Consider the following 17668-nt stretch of genomic DNA (forward strand, 5'->3'; position numbering starts at 1 on the left):
GTTTAAATCCTTTTAAAACTAAAATACAAAACCTCATTTCCAGAGCTCACACCCCAGGCAAGCTCAAGTGTAAACACTTGAGATAAGCCTAACAACAAAGAAAGCAATTAGTGCTAGAATGTAGCAAAGGAGCAAACACAGTAACTGTTATTTGTTAAACCAATTACCAGAACAAATAGATACAGGAACTAGCCAGATTTCTCAATCCAGTTTGTTTTCAGGAACAGAGATTAACCTTTTTTTTCTTCCAAACAAAGCTGACTAGAGAAAATTATCCCATCAACAAGATTAAACTTCACCAAACAGAATTAAATTTCACCAAAAACCAATTTTAGACCAAAACTCAGAAAGCGTGTGTATACTTATGTTTCAATGTCAATCTTTCTAGCTAGCCAAGAAGCCTTGCTGAATGTCTCTCATCTTGGTTCCTTGTCATTAAAAGCTTCTTTCTGGGGGAAGGTCTTGAACGACATCTCTGGACTGATTTTCAACCTGTTGCCCCTGATGAAGTGGACAAGGCCATGGGAGCGGTGAGTGCTGCCACATGTATACTGGACCCGTGCCCCTCCTGGCTGGTCGCGAACAGCAAGGAGGTGACACGGAGCTGGATCCAGGTGATAATGAAAGCCTCTCTTTGGGAGGGCTTCTTCCCACCGGCATTGAAGACTGCGGTGGTGAGACCCCTCCTGAAGAAGCCATCGCTGGATCCAGCCATTTTGAACAACTATCATCCAGTCTCCAACCTTCCCTTTATTGGGAAGGTTGTTGAGAAAGTGGTGGCCTCTCAACTCCGATGGTCCTTGGATGAAGCCGATTATCTAGACTCCTTTCAGTCCTGATCCAGGCCTGGCTAAAGCACGGAGGCTGCTTTGGTCGCACTGACCGATGATCTCTGGAGAGCCAGGGATGGAGGTCATCCCTCCATCCTAGTGCTCCTTGACCTCTCAGCGGCCTTCGATACCATCGACCATGGTATCCTTCTGCGACGGTTGCGAGAGGTGGGGGTGGGAGGCACCATTTTTCGGTGGTTCTCCTCCTACCTCTCAGACAGGTTGCAGTCGGTGTTGGTCGGGGGGCAGAGGTCGACCCCTAGGCCCCTGAAATATGGGGTTCCTCAGGGTTTGGTCCTGTCCCCCCTCCTGTTTAACATCTACATGAAGCCACTGGGTGAGATCATTCGATGGCACGGGATAAAATACCATCAATATGCGGACGACACTCAGTTGTATCTGTCCGCCCCGTGCCAACTCAGTGAAGCAGTCAACGTGATGTGCCAGTGCCTGGAGGCTGTCAGGGTCTGGATGGGGGTTAACAAGCTTGTGCTCAATCCAGACAAGACCGAGTGGCTGTTGTGTTTCCCTCCCAAAAATTTGGTTAGTATTCCATCACTCAGGCTGGGGGGTGAAATTTTACGCCCCTCAGACAGGGCTTGCAACTTGGGAGTCCTCCTGGACCCACAGCTGACTTTAGAACATCATTTATCGGCTATGACCAGGGAGGCATTTGCCCAGGTTCGCTTGGTACACCAGTTGCGTCCCTACCTGAACCGGGAGGCACTCGCAACAGTCACTCACTCCCTCATGACCTCAAGACTGGACTACTGCAATGCGCTCTACATGGGGCAGCCCTTGAAGAGCATTCGGAGACTTCAACTGGTCCAGAATGCGGCCGCGCGAGCAATTGTGGGTGTACCTCGATACACCCACGTTACACCTATCCTCCGTGAGCTGCACTGGCTTCCAATCGGTCTCCAGATACGCTTCAAGGTGCTAGTTATTACTTATAAAGCCCTTCATGGTATTGGACCTGGGTACTTGAGAGACCGCCTGCTGCCAATTACCTCCCAAAGACCCATTAGATCGCACAGGGCCGGCCTCCTCCGGGTTCCATCCACCAGCCAATGCCATCTGGCTATGACCCGAGGGAGGGCCTTCTCTGTTGCAGCTCCGGCCCTTTGGAACGAACTCCCCGCAGAGATTCGGACCCTCACCTCTCTCCCTGCTTTCCGAAAATCCGTTAAAACCTGGCTGTGTCGGCAGGCCTGGGGTTGATGAGCTCCCCTCCCCTCTCGACAGGTGTGGTTGTTGGCCATTTTAAATGTCTATTTTGTACTTGTATGTTTCCCCTTCCCGTTTAAGTTGTTCGCCGCCCTGAGTCCCTTTTAGGGAATAGGGCGGCATATAAATAAAATAAAACTTAAACTTAAACTTAAAACTTAAACTTATTCAAATATTTCTTCAAAGTGCTGATTGTTGCTTCCCAGCTGGAAGAACGCCATCAGGAAAGTATTTCCTTCCAACAGCAGTGTAAAAAGCTTAAAACAACCCTTCCCCTTTAAGAAAGTCAAGCAAATGGCTGAGGAACAAGTGCAAGTCATGATGGAGACTTCCCTTCAGGCAATCCTCCTCCTCCTGCTCTTGCAACCCCCTGGCTGGCTGTGGTGGGGCCAGGAGGATGTGCGTGAGTGGGGAGACCCTCAAGCAAGTGGCTGCCTGGCCCACACGTTCCTTTGCTGCACTTTGGCCAAGCATGGTCACTCGCTTATGGACGGTCTCCCCACTCATGCACACCCTCCCAGCCCTGCCACACTCAGCCAGAGGGTCACAAGAGGAGAGGAAGGGGAGGGGGAGGAGGAAGGTCACCTCAAGGGAAGCCTCTGCTGCAATTCTCACACGTTCCTCAGCCAGTCTAGATTTCCAAAAAGTTGCCACAAAGAAAGAAAAGGAGTAGCAAAAAGCCTGAGAGGAAATCATGGCATTGGCTCAGCCTCAGCTTTTTAAGTGAGAGAAAAGAGACACAGAGACAAACAAATAAAGTGGTGAGGGGAGAGAGAGATACAGAGACAAGGGGAAGAGACATAGAGAGATAGGGGGGAGAGGGGTAGAGAGAGAGACATAGAGAGAGAGATATACAGGGGGAGAGACAGACATAGAGAGAGAGACAGAGAGAGATACAGAGAGGGGAAGAAAGATACAGAGAGAGAGATACAGAGAGGGGGAGAGGGGGAGAGAGACAGAGAGAGAGAGATATGCGGGAGAGACAGACATAGAGAGAGAGAGACAGAGAGAGATACAGAGAGGGGGAGAAAGATACAGAGAAAGAGAGATACAGAGGGAAAGGGAGAGGGAGAGATAGAGAGGGAGAGGAGAGAGAGACATTGAGAGATACAGAGAGATGGGGAGAGAGGGGGAGAGGGGGAGAGAGAGACAGAGAGATACAGATCGGAGGAGAGAGATACAGAGATTCACATACACACATAGACATAGAGAGAGATACACAGAGAGAGAGATATAAAGAGAGAGGGCAGAGGGGGAGAGAGAGACACAGAGAGAGATACAGAGATGGGGAAGGGGGAGAGATATACAGAGAGAGGGGGAGAGAGGGGAAGATAGAGAGGGAGAGGGGAGAGAGACAGACAGATACAAAGAGAGAGGAAGAGAGAGAGAAAGGGAGGGGGTCAAAAGGGTTTTGTGGTTCCCAGTGTTTTTTAACAACCAGTACTCTGCTGTAATGACCAGCTGGGTGTGGCTAGGGGGGTCATGTGACTGGATGGGAGTGAGTGACTATCTCCAACATGGGAAAGTTTGGGTTCCATTCTTTTCTTGTCAGCTTGAATTTTAAAAGCCTCTCTAGCTTCCTTTAAAGCCAATCTAATTACTCTTAATCTTAATTTATTGACTTTTTATTTTTCTTTAAAAAAAAACACAAATATGTCATCATTTGTCAATCATTAAGACATTGAAGTACAATTTTTTTTGTTGTGTGTACCCCTCCCTCCCTCCACCCCCCCACCCCCCCCTCCTCCTTCCCCCCCCCCGACTTCCCAGAACCCGTACACGGTATGGATTTTTAACTAACACAGTCTAAAATCTATTGAGAAAAAAGAAATAAAGAAATTAATGACATTCTAGATTGACCTTAGCTTCTTCTTACTGAACTGACTTTTAACAGTTTAAATCATTTCTGATCTTAAGCATAGGCTAACTGGAATTTCTTAGTCCCGTATTTATTTTGTATATAGTCAATCCATTTTTTCCAGTCTCGTTTATATATCTCATTTGAATGATCTTTGAGATATGCCGATATTTTAGCCATTTCAGCTAAGTTTGTTACTTTCAATGTCCATTCTTGGATTGTAGGCAAGTCTTCCTTCTTCCAATATTGCGCCACCAACAGTCTTGCTGCAGTTATCAGGTGCAGAATCAAATTGGTCTCTACCACTGTAAAGTCAGTACATATACCTAGTAAAAATAACTGAGGACTAAACTTTATCCTTCTTTTAAAAACATTTTGCATGACCCACCATATTTTTATCCAAAATGCCTTAACCTTTTGGCAGGTCCACCATATATGATAATATGTAGCATCGAGAGAACCACACCTCCAACATTTAGGCTGTACATTCGGATACATAGAAGCCAACTTTTTAGGATCTAAATGCCATCTATAAAACATCTTGTAAAAATTTTCTCTCAGATTTTGAGCTTGTGTAAATTTCACATTTCTTACCCAGATTCTTTCCCATGTATCCAACATTATTGGTTCCTCAATATTTTGAGCCCATTTTATCATACAATCTTTAACTAATTCTGTTTCCGAATCCATCTGTATTAATACATTATATATCCTCTTTATATGCATTAAGCTTTGATCTCTTATTTGTTTAAACAGATTATCCTCAACTTGAATAAAACCAATTTTTTGATCTATTTTCCACCTAGCCTGTAATTGCCCATACTGGAACCATGTTTGAACTACCTTCTCCTCTTTTAATACCTCTAAAGATTTTAATTGTAATACCCCCCTTTCCGAGGTAAGAAGCTGTCTGTAAGTAATTCTGTCCTGTTTTTGTGCTGTATTCATATTTTCAATTGCGTGTCTAGGAATTGCCCACAAGGGTATCTTGTCATTTAATTTATATTGGTATTTCTTCCAAATCCGCAATAAAGCATTTCTTAAAATATGACTTTTAAAGTTCTTATCCAATTTTTTGTTGAATAACAGGTAGGCATGCCAACCAAATACCAGATCGTGTCCCTCAATGTTCAATATTCTATCATTGGTTAAATGAATCCAATCACTAATTACAGATAATGCCACTGCATCATAATATAGTTTTAAATTAGGTAGTTTCAATCCTCCTCTCTCACGTACATCTTGCATTATTTTCATCTTTACCCTCGGCTTCTTTCCTGCCCACACAAATTTGTTGATACCCTTCTGCCATTCTAAAAGGTTCGCATCTTTTTTAAGTATAGGTAACATTTGGAAAAGAAATAAAAATTTTGGTAAAATGTTCATTTTCACTGCCGCTATCCTACCCAGCAAAGATAAGTGCAATTTCTCCCATTTTTTCATCTCTGTCTGTATGCTATGCCAAAGTGGTTCATAATTATGCTTATATAATTTCCCATTTGAAGTTAAAATGTTAACTCCAAGATATTTGACTTTTTTAACTACCTCACATCCTAGCATCACTCCTAATTCTTCCTTTTGTTTAATATTCATATTTATAGCTAATATTTTGGTTTTTCCTAAGTTTATTTTAAAGCCCGACACTTGACCATATTGATTAATCGTATTCATTAAAACCATACTGGATTCCTGCGGTTGTTCCAATATTATGACCAAATCATCCGCAAAAGCGCGGACTCTATATTCTTGCTGCCTAATCTTGATCCCTTTTAAACCATCCAAGCCCCGTATTTTATTCAACAATACTTCCAAAGTTATAATAAACAATAATGGGGACAAAGGACAGCCCTGTCTTGTACCTTTTCCAATTTGAAAAGAGTCTGTTAAACTTCCATTGACTATGATTTGTGCTGTTTGCTGTTGGTATATTGCTTTAATTGACTGTAAAAAATTATCTCCTATCTGCATTTTTTGCAGTATCTTCAACAGAAATTGCCAGTTAACTCGATCAAAGGCCTTCTCAGCATCCAAAAATATAAACGCAGCAGGGATCTGGTTGTTCTTTCCCAAATATTCTCATGCATTAATAATTAATCTAACATTACTTTTCATCTGTCTCCCTTGTATAAAACCTGTTTGGTCCGTATGTATCAATTGTTGAGTGACCAACATTAACCTATTTGCTAATATTTTAGTAAAATTTTATAATCTACATTCAGTAATGAAATAGGTCTATAATTTTTGGGTTGAGTAGTATCTTGATCTTCTTTGGGTATCAAAGATATAAACGCTGTCTTCCAAGATGGAGGGACTTTACCTTCCGTTTGAATCATATTAAATAATTCTCTAAGAGGTTCTACCATTTCTAACTGTAAGTTTTTATAGTAAACCGCTGTCAAGCCATCTGTACCTGGTGCTTTCCCTGACTTTAATTGCTTAATTACCTGCAGGATTTCCCCCGAGGTTATTGGTTGATTCAATTTTTGCCTGTGTTCTTCTCTAACTGAAGGTATTTTCTCTTTCTCTAAATATTTGTCTATGTCTAAACCATTAATTTTATCCCCTTTATACAGTTCTGTAAAAAATTCCCAGAAAGCCTTTTGAATCTCTTCCTGTTGAAACACCTCCTTCCCTCTGTAAATCAGTTTAGATATATTTTGAGTTTTCCTTTTTTTCCTAATCTGATAAGCTAACCATCTGCCAGGTTTGTTTGCATTACAAAAAGTATTGTGTTTTGCATATAATAAATTAGTAGCTACCTGGTCAGAGATCAACATGTCAAATTGAGATTTTAATATGTTAATAGCTTCCTTAACCTTTGTATCGTCTGGGTTCATTGTTAACTCCAGCTCTTTTCTCTTAATTTCCTCTTCCAGTTCTGTTCGTTTTAACCCTTGCTTATTTCTATGTGTTTTATTTATATTCATCAAAACTCCTCTCATATACGCTTTGCTTGCATCCCATACAAATTCCATAGATGTACCCTTATTCATATTCAAAACAAAATATTCAGATAGTAATTTTTTACAATCATTAATATACTTTTCATATCTAAATAAGTTTTCATTCAATCTCCAAGACCTTCTTGCCTGCACTACCCTTCCCAACTCCATCCAAACTGGGTTATGGTCCGAAAGGACCCTAGCTGCAATCTTTGTTTTCTTGACCCTAGAAAGCAAATCATTAGTGGTTAGAATAAAATCAATCCTTGAGAGGGATTGATGCCTGTCCGAGAAGAAAGTGAAGTCACATTCCTCTGCATTTCTTTCTCGCCAAATATCTCTCAATTCAAAATCATCCATAATGTCAAAGAAAGATTTGGGTAACTTTGCTCGCATCTTGGTATTTAGGCGGGAAATCTTCTTATCTCTCTTAGTGTCTATCACTCCATTCCAGTCACCCAATAGTATACAGGAACTATAGTCCCACTGTACTAATTTAGCATGAAGATTTCTATAGAATCTATCTTGCTGTTGATTGGGAGCATAAATTCCCAAAAGTAATGTCTTTTTCCCTTCTAAGATTAAGTCTAAAGCAATATATCTTCCGAAGGGATCTGCTTCTATTAATTCAGCTTTCATATCTTTTCTTAAGTATACAACTATACCATTCTTCTTTTCCATAGCAGAAGCTGCAAAATGTTGACCAAGTTTTGAGTTGATCAAATATTTTTGATCAGTTGACTTGATATGAGTTTCTTGCAAACAAATTACATCGTTCTTAAACTGTTTGAGATAATGAAATATTTTCTTCCTCTTCTGTGGAGAGTTCAGTCCGTTGACATTCCATGTTAAAATCTTAGTTGTCATCTTTGGTTGGTTGAAGCATTTTTAGAGCTTCCTGCACGGCCTGTTTAACCTTAGGTCTGGCTCCTCCCACTGCTTCCAGATTTGTTGTTGTAGTTCCTTGATCGATGGCCGATGATTGTTGATGCTGTTGCTTTTTAGCTTGTTTCTCCATACGTCTAGTAGTCATGCGGCTAGGTCTTGGTTCCATAGCACCTTGCACTTCTAGAGAAGAGAGATGCTCCATCTTGTCTGGTGGTTGTGTAGTTTGCTGTCTATCCTGTCCTTCTTGTGGTCTTTCTCTAGGTCCAGATGGTGCAGGGTGTCCGGCCTTCAATATATTATAATAAAAATCTCGGGCTTTCCATACAGAGTTGAGGCGGTACCTTTGCTTATCAAATGTAAATATGATGCCGAATGGTGCATCCCATCTATACTGTATCTGACGATTTCTGAGTTCTTCGACCAAAAAAGCGTAGTCTCTCCTGGCTCTTAACATTTGAGGTGGTATCTCTTTCAAAACAGCCAGGTCTTGACCGCCAATTTGAAGCTTAGTGTTATAAGACGCTTGCAGTACCATATTTCTAAACTCTCTTGTAGTAAAATATATAACGATGTCTCGAGGAAGCTGCTTCTGCTTTGCCAGCCAGGAGTTAACGCGGTAAGCTTTGTCAATTTGCCAGCCTTGGTTGGTCCCTGGTCTTCCCATCAGGCGGTCAAAAGCTTCCGATAGGATCTGTTTCAGGTTCTCCTGTTTCTCCTCACGCAGCCCCCTTACTCTTAATGCGAACTCCATTTGTCGGTACTGTATCATAATAATTTCTTTTTCAGCATTTTCCACTTTTTGTTCCACCACCTCTGTTTTCAATGTCAAGTTAGCATTGGCATCATTAAGAACCTCTAGAGTATCTTCCACTCCAGAAATATGTTCTGTTAATACAGTTACAAGACTCAGCATGTCGTCTCTAATTTTATCAACCTTAGCCTCAAATTTCTCATACAGCTCCTGTTTAAATCCTTTTATTTCACTTTTAATTTCTTCTTTCATTTCTTTTATTTCCTCTTTTCTCTCCCCTCTATTATCTCTAAATTTATCTTCCATTTTAATTGTCTGTGCATTAAGAGCCTCGCTTAGATTACTCAGAAAAAATTCTTTCGTTAACACATCCCCAGCAGGGGGCGTAGGAAGCGGAGGCTGCAGCTTTGTGCCAGGCACTGAGGATGTGCCCCTGGAAGTAGAGGGTGACGACTTCAAGTTAATATTTGGTTTTGAGGCCATTTCAAAATTTGTCTGCCTGCAGTTAATAAAACTCTATTGCCTGAATATGCAGCTTTAAGTAAAGAGGCTTTTATTTTGAAGTTTAAGGCTTGGCAAAACTTTCAGTGAGTAAACATTGTAACAAGACCGTTCAGCAGATTCATCACCATTTAACTTCCAGATAAGCAAGGTTAATGAAGGAGTAAAATTCTTCTATTGTGAAACCAAAACATATGATAAGCAATCTCTTTTGCTTTGAATTCTTGTGAGGATTAGCATAAAGTGTTCGTTATTACCGGAGAAACCAGCCTGCTCGGCGCCATTTTAAAAGCCTCTGAGTAAATAATTTTTCGGAGGAGAAAAAGAAAAGAAGCTAAAATGTTGATAAGCAATTATTGTCCACGCAGTAAACGGATTCAGCTCGTGATAAGATTAAATCAAACAAAACTTTGAGCAGAGTGGGAGAGACCTACTTTGTCCTGCACAAGGCAGTTTGAAGTTCCCAGCACGGACAGCCGTTCTGCCTTGGGCTAGCCCCCCTTTCCTTGCAAGCACAAAAGCTGCAAAAATCGAAGAGCATTTGCCAGCAAAACAGTTTCTTCTTTCCTTCTTGCCTGAAGGATAAGAAAACCTGATAAGACGTCAGATGGAAGATCCTCTAAACAGGTACGTAGCCAGGAATTCGGAGGCAGCTGATTTTTGCTGCCCCCACCAGTAGGCTCCTCCCAGGAAGTCCTAAAGCCAATCTAATTACTGACCATGTGTTTTGTAAAGTATCTATCCACTCCTTAAGTGAGGGGATATTGGGTTCTTCTGTGGGTAGTACAGGCATGGAGCTGAAATCCTGGCCTGTTGCTACTCTAAAAGGGGTAAAACCAGTACTTAAGTGTACAAAGTTACTGAATGCCATTTCCGCAAAAGGTAAAAGTTCAGTCCAGTTATCCTGTTGAAAATTAATAAAACAACAGACCGAGTTAGTCCATACTAGCCCTAGTACCAAGTTAGTCTGTTCACAATTTCTGTTACTCTGGGTGTGGTATGAAGAGCTCAACCCCTGGATGGTGCCAAGTAAGTTTTAAAATGCCCTTCAAAACCTGGAGGTGAATTGGACCCCTCTGTGGGAGATGATTCTCGGTGGGGCTCCATGAAAATGATAAATGTGTAACAGGAATAACTTGGCTAGACTTTTGGCAGTTGGGATCATTTGGCAAGGTATAAAATGTGCCTGTTTTGAAAACATGTCTGTTACAACCCAAATGATAGTATTCCCAGCACTTTCTGGCAGGTCTACAATAAAGACCATAGCAATATCTCTCTAGGGTGCTGAAGGTTCGGCTACCTTCTGTAAGAGTCCTGCGGCTTTCCCTTGACATCTTTTAGCTGCCACACAAATAAGGCAGCCAGCTACATAGCTCTCTATGTCCTTTCTTAGTGATGCCCACCAAAATTGCCTTTTAATTAGGTGTAAAGTTTTCACAAAACCAAAGTGTCCAGCTAATTTGGAGTCATGGCACTTTGTCATTAAGCACAATCTTTGGCTAGCTGGAACAAACAACTTCTCTCCCACCCAAGCTATATTTCATCAGGCAGCTGGATTTGTGGCTCAAAAACCATTCATCGGTGGCCAAAGCTTGTTTAAAAGTTTGGGTGGTGTCATTGTCCATCAACATTTCTTGTTTTGCCTGGGACATGGTGATACTTTAGCAGCCTTAGTACATTGTTTTGTACTATGGGTTTGATTATGTCTGGTTTCATACTATTGTATTGCGATTTTCTGGATAGTGTATCTGCCAGAAAACATTTGCCCCCAGGGAGATATCTGAACTGAAACTCAAACCATTTAAAGTATTGAGCCTATCGTACTTGTTTGGGGGAGAGTTTCCTTGGGGTCTTTAGGGCTTCTAAATTTTTATGATTAGTCCAGACTTCAAAAGGGATCTTACTCCCGACTTCCTGGGGGCGTGGCCTGTTGCCGAGGAGGGCTCAACCGAGCTCCTCTCAGAGATCTGGTCTGTATATCTAAATAAGATCATAGATATCACCCCTTTTTGGCTAAGAAAGGGGCAGGGAGTAGCTCTGTATGCTAGGGTCTATTCGTAATCCACAGCCTTTTTCTTTTTTTTTGGCTGTGGACAGAGATTAGATCCAGCGGGAGCGGAGCTTTTATCTCCAGCCAGTTCTTCTCAGCTGCCTTTTTTGGCAGCCCCAGACAGGCTAGCCCCCCCCCAGGACAAAGCAAAGTTTTTTCAAGCTAGGATTAATACGGGCGGGTCCCACTCGGGACCTTCAGCCAGGCGGTGGGAATATTAAGCCTTCAGCCAGGCGGTGGGAAGACCGGGACTTAACTTTGATTGGCAGATTCGGAAAATCTATCGCCAGAACTCATTGGTAGCGGAACAGCGACAGCTCCCGAGGGACATAATTATATATTTCTCCACAAAAGAATCCAGAAACGCGATCGTGCAAAAGTTTCATAATAACAGTCTCCGAGTTGATAACCAGGACCTGATTGTCTTCAAAGAAATACCTTTCCAGATGTTGAGAGCAAGAAGAGAATACGCCTTTTTAACTAAAGAGCTTAGGAATCAACAGACTCGATACAGATGGGAGGCCCCTGCCGGCATTACGGTCACATTTGAGAATCAAAGATTTCGTCTTAACTCTGTTTCGGAGGCCCGAGATTTCTATTGTAGGACTTTGAAGGCGGGACTTCCTGACTCACTTGGAAGAGAGGAGAGACAAGCGGAAGGAGAAGGCAAGCGGCAGGCCGTGTGGCTGCAAGATGGAGGGGGTAGCCTTTCCTCCCTCGGAGAAGCAGAAAAGCGGAGATCGAGAATTTAGACATTTTAAAATATTTGCCAAAGTTGTGAACCGAATGGGGGTTTGCGACCTCTCTCCGGTAGAAAAAGCGGATTAATTCTTATTAGAAGGGAAAGTTGGGTGAAATTACTTTGAGCTAGATCTTAAACTAATGTCTGCATAAATTTGATAGTGGTAAACATCAGACAAGCAAGGGATGAGGGTAAAATATATGCGGAATGATTTACGTTGTTTAAAGCTTATTAGAAGAGAAAGCCGGTTGGGATTATCTTAAGATAGATGTAAAATGAATGCGGAATGAATCATGTTGTTTAAATTTTGTTAGAAGGGACTACTTTAAAACAGAAGGTTAACTGACTTTTGTTGAAAGTATTATTTGAATATGTGGAATGATCCATGCTATTTAATTCTTATTAGAAGGGAAAGTTGGTTGAAATTACTTTGAGCTAGATCTTAAACAAATGTCTGCATAAATTTGATAGTGGTAAATATCAGACAAGCAAGGGATGAGGGTAAAATGCATGTGGAATGATTTACGTTATTTAAATCCTATTAGAAGAGAAAGTCGGTTGGGATTATCTTAAGATAGAATGTAAACTGATTTTTGTGTAAAGTAATACTTGATCTACGCTGCTTAAACTTTACTAAGAAGGGGAAGCTTGGTTAGATTATTTTGAATTATTGTTTGAAAAGGAGGTTAAGAAAGATTATTTACGCTGTTTAAATTTTATTAGAAGGGAAAGTTTGATTATTCTTCTGTAAAGTAATATTTGAATATGTGGCATGAACCACGTTGCTTAAATTTTATCGGAAGGGATCACTTTTGGTTAGATTGTATATTGATGCCTACACAAATTTGTATAAATGTTTATCTGAATATAAGGTTTAGGAAGAGGAACGGGAGAGTCTACAGAAGGTTGGGGTAAATAACAAAGAAGTAAGAGACGAGAATAAAATATAGATAGAATGACTTATACTATTTAAGCATAGATAAAGATGGGGGGCTGAGCTCAACACAAAGAGTGGTTTCTTTTTTTTCTTTTCTCTTTTCTTTTCTTTCTTTTTTCTTGTTTTTCTTTCTTTTGATATATTACTTTTATTTTTAATCCATACGTACACAAGATACTTTAGACAGAAGGTAGTGCCAGGTGTGGGCCCTGGGAAGTCGGGAGGATTAGGGATGGGGATTTGTGGGGGGGTGGGGGGGTGGGTGTTAACATAGTCTCAATAAGAACAAGAATGTATTTATATACGGTGTTTTTTTTTCTCTCTCTCTCTTTTTTCTTTCTTTATATATTTTTTTTTCCCTTGGTTTATTTTACTTTTATCAGATTAAACAACACTTGAATAAAGGCATACACCAAGGAGGGAGGTAGAGGGAAAGAAGAGGGAGGAGTAAGGAAGGAGTAAGGGGAATGTAAGGAGGGCGTGTGGGGAGTAAGGGGAGAAGGAAGGTTTGAGGGGAAAGGGAAGTAGGAGGGGAGTGTTAGAGGGAGAAAGGAAAGTTGGAGGGGGTAGATGGGGTGTATGGAGGATGGAAGTGTTAGGTGGGGTTGTGAATGATGAGTTGTGTTTTCTTTTTATTTTGTTTTATTTCTTTTTTTTTCTTTTCTTATAGCAAATACCCTGTATATAAGTGATTGCAAAATGGAATGTGAAAATGAATAAAATATATTTAAAAAAAAAAAGGGGGATCTTACTCCCCTCTATGAAATGCCTCCAGGTTAAAAGCACCCACCAAACTGCATAAGCTTCTTTCTCCCAAATGGTCCACCTCTGCTCAGTCTCATTCAACTTTTTGGATGTGTAAGTGCATGGTTGTAATTGGTCTTATTTGTTTTTCTGAAGCAGGGCTGCCCCTATTGCCACATTGCTAGCATCTGTTTGTATGATGAATGGTTTCTCTGTGTCCGGGTGCTTTAGAATTGGCTCTGCTGAAAACAGCTAAGTTTTTCAAATGCAGCTTGGCATTCCATTCCATTGTCCAGTTCAAAGGCTGCTTTGGTTTTGGGTTACCCTCCCCCTTCATTTTTAAAAGCTTGGTGATGGGGAGGGCAATCTGAGTGGAAGTGGGGATAAACTGGCAGTAAAGTTGGCGAATGCCAGGAAACTTTGTAACTGTTTACATGTGCGAGGTGGTTCCCAATCAAGTACCAACTGCACTTTTAGAGGGTCCATTTCTATGTCCTGGTGTGAAATATGGTACCCTAAATAATCATTTAGAGATTTTAGCATAAAGTTTGATGGAGCGAAGTTTGTTTAGAACAACCCCGACTAATTTTACATGTTCTGCTTTGGTCTCAGTATATAACAAAATGTCATCTAAATAAACCAAGACCCCCTTATACAAATGCTCATGTAACACTTTGTTTATTAATTGCATAAACATTGTGGGGGCCCTTGTTGCCCAGATGGGAGCACTTTGAATTGGTAGCACCCAAGGGGGTGTTAAATGCCATTTTCCACTCATCCTCCTCCTTAATTCTGATGTGGTAGTAAGCCTCCCTTAAGTTCAGCTTTTTAAAAAATTTTCCCTTTAGCAAAGTGTGCTAGCATTCCTTTCATATAGGGGAGAGGTAACATGTTCTCCACACTGATTGTATTTAAATTTCTAAAACATTTTGAGACATTTTGAGACATCTTTTTTTCTCTAAAAAACACTGGGGCTGTGATTTTTGGTCGGGCTGGCTCGATGAAACCCCTTGCTAGGTTTTTCTCAATGAATGCCCTCAGTTCTTCCAGCTCCCTCAGGGACATGCTATATATCTTAAGTTTAATGAGTTTGGTGCTGGGTAGAATTTTTATCGCACAGTCAGTGGAGCGGTGGGGGGGGAGCTGATCAGAGGCTTTTTCGCTAAAAACCTCAGCCAAATGTTTGTATTCTTTGTGTATACCCTGGGTTGGCATGGTGTAAGCAGGCATTGTTGCAGCTCAATGCCCCTCCTTTCCACAATTGAAACAGAGTGAGGGTTTAGAAGAAAATGCGGTTTGCAATTTGAAAGGCTCTTGCTTTTATTGGGGTGGGGATTTCCTCCATGTTCATCCAGCTCAGCACTGGTTTCTGGTCATATTGATCTCAGCCTCTTCGGCAGTGAGATACCATTCATGTAGGTGATTCAGTGCACCTTGGGTCATGCAAACATTGTAGAGGTCATCACTCAACCCATCCTTGAAGCAGCTTACCAGGATATTTCTGGCCAGTTCACATGACACACAAGGTCTTGGAATTCTTCAGTATACTCTGCCACTGGCCACCGTCCCTGCTTCACAACTTTAATGTGGTCATGTGCTTTGTGATCTGCAAGGGGGTCCTCAAAATGCTGCCACAGGGCCATCATGAAATGGTTGAAGTACCGCAGTTCTGGTGCATTGGCATTATATAGGGTCACCATCCATCTGGCAGTGGCTCCTTCCAGGGCTAGGGTAACAACTTGGACTCGGGATCCTTTGGTTTGAAAATCATGCCCATACTCTTACATGTAGGTGAGCATGTGTGCCACAAAGAATCCCAATTGTTGCAAAATCCCAAGGGAAGAAGTGTTTCTTTCCAGTTGCAGGGCTCAAGGTTGGTTGGGAAAGGATGCCAGCGCTGCCCATGGGGAGGGTTTGCTGGGCCATCCACTTGATCAGCGGGGCACGGAGGGAGGGTGGGCCCCCTGGCATCATCCGTAGCTGCTGCCCTTTCAGCATTTCTTTGCTTCCATTCTAGTCCCCCACTGGATGTAGAGATTTTCCAAAATCTCCATCACCAACAGGGTTATATGTCTCTTCAGACGATCCTCTCTCAGTGATGCTTCATTTAGTTCCTTCTGGTCAGAGGGGGCTTCTAGCTCCAATTTCCACCCGGGTTTTCTATTACCACAGGTGAGGGTGACTCCTCTGGTTCTCCCATCCCAGCTGTCCTTCTTTCCAATGCCAGTCAACCAGCTAGGCTTTTTGGGGTCCTCCAGGGTCACCTCATCCTCTCAAACAGGATGCATGGAGCAGGCCTCTGGTTGAGGGGGAGGGTTGATGTCTCCATCCAGCATTCAGTTTCTCCCTGCTCACTGTTTTGCTCAGACATGGTTTGCAGGGTCCCCTCATTAGAGCAAAAATTGCTTCTCCAGGTTGATCGTTTTGCAGACATTGCTTTATGTAAAGATTGCGTCTCATTCTAACTTAAGAAAGTGAAGACTCTTGAAACAGAGTACTTCAAAAGGAAACTTTTATTAAGCAGAAGTGAAAACAATAAGTTCAAAACAACATCTGAATTCCCTTAGGCAAGGCAAGTAGAATTTAAACAGTAGAGACCCCTCCCATTAATCAGAATGCAGATTTTAACCAATACACAAGTGTGAAGGTGGTTCCTTTACCAGCTGCCCTGAGAACTGGATAAGCATACGTTCCCATGGCTATCTTCCATTAAACATTAAAGTGAACCATCCCACACGGCCATCATAAACATTCCGCAACAGATGAAGAGATCTCAGGGCACTTCAGTGCCAAGAAACAAGTTGTAAAATATGAATTATCACAGGCACTGGTAATAAATCAAATCCAAGGGCACCCCTTCTCCCAATTGAATGGCAGTATTGCTTTTGGTCATCTGACAGTCAGATATAGGAAAGCTTTGTGGTCAAATGATTTTATAAATCTTGTTCCAGTAAAACTACATTCTTTTTTATTTATAAAGTTTTTTATTTTTTTCATTTTCATAACAAATAACCACATGTATACTATTACATAACCAACATCATATTATATTGTTAAATGTTTACATCAATTCGTCTTACCATCAACTCTCAAAAACAATTATTGGCTCTTCTGCTCTCCATACACCATATTTGTACCTTATCCATCACTTTCTTCTCCCTCTCTCCTCCTCCCCGCTACCTCCTTTCTTCCCTCTGTCATCCTTCTCTTCTCCGTGACCCAACAAAAGGGCAAACGACAAAACCGCGCCGACTAAACCGCGTCGCTAAAACCGTGACGTCATCAACACGACGACAACGCAGCGACAACAGCGCGGAGACAGAAGGGCGATTTCAGTCGACAGAGGGGCGATTTAAGTTAAGGTAAGGGTTAGGTTTAGGGTTAGGTTTAGGGTTAGGTTTAGGGTTAGGTTTAGCGTTACGTTTAGCGTTACGTTTAGGGTTAGGTTTAGGGTTAGGTTTAGGGTTAGGTTTAGCGTTATGCTTAGGGTTAGGGTTAGGTTTAGGGTTAGGGTTAGGGTTAGCGTTACATTTAGGGTTAGGTTTAGAGTTAGGTTTAGGGTTAAGTTTAGTTTTACAGCATGCTTCTGTTGCCGCGCTGTTGTCGGTGCGATTCAGCGCTTATTCGTCGGAGCGCTTTAGAACACGCGGTTTTGTCACTGCGGTTTAGTCGGGCGCGGTTTTGTCGTTCGCCCTTTTGTCGGTGAACCCTCTTCTCTGCTTCCCCTTCCTCTCTCCTTCTCCTCTCTCCTCTTTCCAATCCTTCTTTCTCTCCTCCTCTTCCCCCCCACTCCCTCTCCTATCCCTCTCTTCTTCTCTTACCTCTCTCCTCTACTTCACACTCTTCCTCTAATTTACTTGGTGTATTTCAGCCTCTGAGCAAGCTCCGGTTTATATTGATGATATTTATAATTCCTTTTCAATATACATATTTAATTTTAACATATATCTTCCTCCCTTTTTTAAAAGAAAAAAGTATACATATATAATAATTGTATATTTTTAAAAGTTTTTTTATTTTTGGACAAACATAAACAAGCAAAACAAAAAACATAAAGCCATCTTCAATTACAAACTGTGTGTCGGTTGGTCACAAGGTTTCCATGTATTCCTTCCTTCATTGTCATCACCTACATTTCATATATATCACATATTATCAAGTCAAAAATATTTATATACATTATTATTATTATACCTTA

Source organism: Thamnophis elegans, chromosome 11, assembly GCF_009769535.1.
Source record: "Thamnophis elegans isolate rThaEle1 chromosome 11, rThaEle1.pri, whole genome shotgun sequence".
NCBI lineage: Eukaryota > Metazoa > Chordata > Lepidosauria > Squamata > Colubridae > Thamnophis > Thamnophis elegans.